Source organism: Priapulus caudatus, unplaced genomic scaffold (assembly GCF_000485595.1).
Source record: "Priapulus caudatus unplaced genomic scaffold, Priapulus_caudatus-5.0.1 Scaffold2576, whole genome shotgun sequence".
NCBI classification, from domain to species: Eukaryota; Metazoa; Priapulida; class Priapulimorpha; order Priapulimorphida; family Priapulidae; genus Priapulus; species Priapulus caudatus.
In genome coordinates this window covers 23,276-26,318 of record NW_014579637.1, presented here as the reverse complement: position 1 = coordinate 26,318, position 3,043 = coordinate 23,276, and the positions used below count along the sequence as shown (strand labels likewise).

General features: G+C 42.1%; 1 long non-coding RNA gene across 1 annotated transcript; it reads left to right on the top strand.

Moving 5' to 3' along the window:
- Positions 1 to 340: 340 nt before the first annotated feature.
- On the top strand, positions 341 to 1,100 carry LOC106818844. Its single transcript, XR_001395306.1, has 2 exons — positions 341 to 424; positions 590 to 1,100. It is a non-coding gene; the product is annotated as an uncharacterized LOC106818844 (long non-coding RNA).
- Positions 1,101 to 3,043: the final 1,943 nt, after the last annotated feature.

Here is a 3,043-nt window from a genome sequence, read left to right as displayed (position 1 = left end):
AATAATGCTGAATTATGCTGAAATAGGGTAATTCTAGATAGGATTCTCTCCTAGGAGCATGCATGTGTATACACTGCGCGCGTGCATACATTCGTACATGCATGCATACGTACAATCCATCACGTCAATCTATCACCAACGCATCAACAACGCCATCTCTTATTCTTGCACCAGCACATTGTCGTTTAATCACACACTGAAATACAATCGTAAGAGAACCGCCTCCACTTCGCGGTAACTAACCACGAACCCAGCCACCGATCGAACGTACCGCAAGCGAGCACGCGTTTCACGTCCGCACGCGCCGCAACGATAGACACGCCATGTCGCCGCGAAGACTATGAGGTTCGCCAAATACGAGGCTAAGGTCGCCATAGTGAGCGCCCTTCAAGACGTCACATTCATTGTCTCTGACAAGACCCAGGTAACGAATCCACGAGGGGTACTCGTTATAGTATAGATCAAAATCATGGTAGTATCATGGACGTATATTTTAGGGAATGTTTTTATCCGGGGAGTGCCCCCCCCCCCCGGGTGTAAACGCTCACACATACAATAATACATTAATCAATCACTGTACTCGTTACAGGTACCGATGGATATGACGAAAATGAAACTCGGAGGTTTCCTGTACCCGAAAGATGGGATCATGCTTGAGGTCCGAAGACGTTGATACGAGCAGTGTTATAGCGAGAGGGGAGTTATATCGTGAAACCGCTAGCAGAGCACGCGCATAAAAATTGCAACACCACGTAAACGTATTAGTAACGAGTTATTAGTACTGTTATAGTAACGAGTCTTTTATTCGTGCATGCTTAATTAGCCTCACCCGTTATTGTTACCGATTAAAATTATGTAATCGCTCGGTTTTATATAATTTAATCTTTGTAAAAGTGTATTAGTTCATAGATTTAAAAAACAATGAATCTAGAATAATTCAGATGTTAATTCACTAGGACAAAAATATGTAGAAAAATTGGTAATATTTTTTTAAGGAAAATGTTTCTATACTAATGATTGCAAAGGCAATGATTGCAATGCGACCAACGTAGAATGCAATGAAAAAATAAAACAAACAGTCCACATGATGTAAGACTAAATTTTGTTGTTGCTGCTTTTGTTCTTGGCAAAACCAAGTTGGAATTAACGTTACTCGCGAAATATTCGCTCGTTACGCTGATGAGACTATACGATGATTTCTCTAAATCCCGGCCCGATTCATAGCAATCTCTTGGTAAAATATTGACTTGATACGAAGACAATAATACAAGGATCCTGTTACTAACATAAAATTTTCTGTCCCAGTATATTTATTTCTATATAAAACACTTTGTACACACCTTCTAATGATAATCCATTGTTTTTCTCTTCAAATTAAGGCTAATATAATATACGGAACCCGCTTAATACGATTATTTTTCTTTGGCCCGTCAGTTTCGTACTAACGGGGTGCGACTGTAGTAATGAATAGTAGCAATTGAATGAGGAGTTTAGGGTTTGCAGTAATTGTATCTATTTGTGAACAATTTAACGCTACTAAAGTTCTTAATTATACATATAAACCTATATAAAATACCTTGTACACACCTTGTAATCCATAATTTTTTCTTTGTTAATTCGGGGCTAATATATATTAAAGTGGTTAATACGAAACGCGCTTAATACAATTATTTTTCTTTGTTCCGTAAGTTTTCTACTAACGGGGTTTGACTTTGAAATGATTCTTGGAAAAATGTAGGCAAACGCTTCGCAGTAATGGTTTATATCCTCCGCACGTAGTGTATCGGAACGTATTGTTTTCGCGCCGTTTGTGTGTTTGTGTTTGTGTGTGTGTGTGTGTGCGTGTGCGTGTGCGTGTGCGTGTGCGTGTGCGTGTGCGTGTGCGTGTGCGTGTGCGTGTGCGTGTGCGTGTGCGTCTGTGTGTGTCTGTCTGGCTGCTCGATATTTTTGAAACCGTTAGAGGTAGAAACTTCAAACTTGGTCCAGAGGTGGACCTTAGTGGAACCCTATTGATTTTGAGTGCTTTTCCCCCAAGGTCAAGGGTTACAGGTTTACATTTGATGAATGGATAGATAGATAGATAGGTATACCAATCGCATAATATATATAACATATATATATGTATATTATATATACGCGCGCGCGTACTTATATGTGTACCTCCACCGACATACCCAGCACTAGCAACTCATGCAGCGTTCCGCCCGCAACAAACTTGACATACATTCGACTACGCTCGATCTTTCCTATATGTTTGCTCACTCAAGCAGAATGACAGGCGAACAGGATCTGTGTTGTGAAATATCTAAACATCCGATCAGCGCTCTACGCAGTTTGATCATTGCAGGATTTATCTAATAGCGCCTATAAATCGATTCCCCATCCGTTAGCACGCGCAAATTCACACACACACGCACGCGTACACACGCACACACGCACACGCACGCGCGCGCACACACACATTTACATGCGGGCACACACATACACAACACACACACACACACACACACACACACACACACACACACACACACACACACACAACACACACACACAACACGCACACGCACACACGCGCGCGCACACACACACGTGCACCAGTTCGCCAGTAAGGCACCAGTCACACCATTCAGAATTTTTTCTGCCGTCCTTGATAGGACCATTCCTGATTAAAATTTGTCAAAAGTCTGTAAATTCAAACTTTATTACAAATTTGTAAAAACATTTATTTAATCACGACAGAAATCAGATATTGTTCAGGAAGCGTCCCGATTCAGCCGTTTCAGCCGAATTCGTCCCGAATCTCTCAGTTCTCAATCCGATTCTGATCCGATTTGTATCTTTCGCTTGTAAAAAACGACCAAATCTGTCCCGACAGCGTCCCGATTCTCCCCGAATGCGATCCGACCGAGATCAGACAGTGACCCGACAGTGAACGCGACGCTGACGGAAGACGATGACAATGATAGATTTCTCCAGATCATGCCGTTCATCACGACAGCGTCCCGATCTACAGAACACCGTCCAGACACCGTCCAGACAA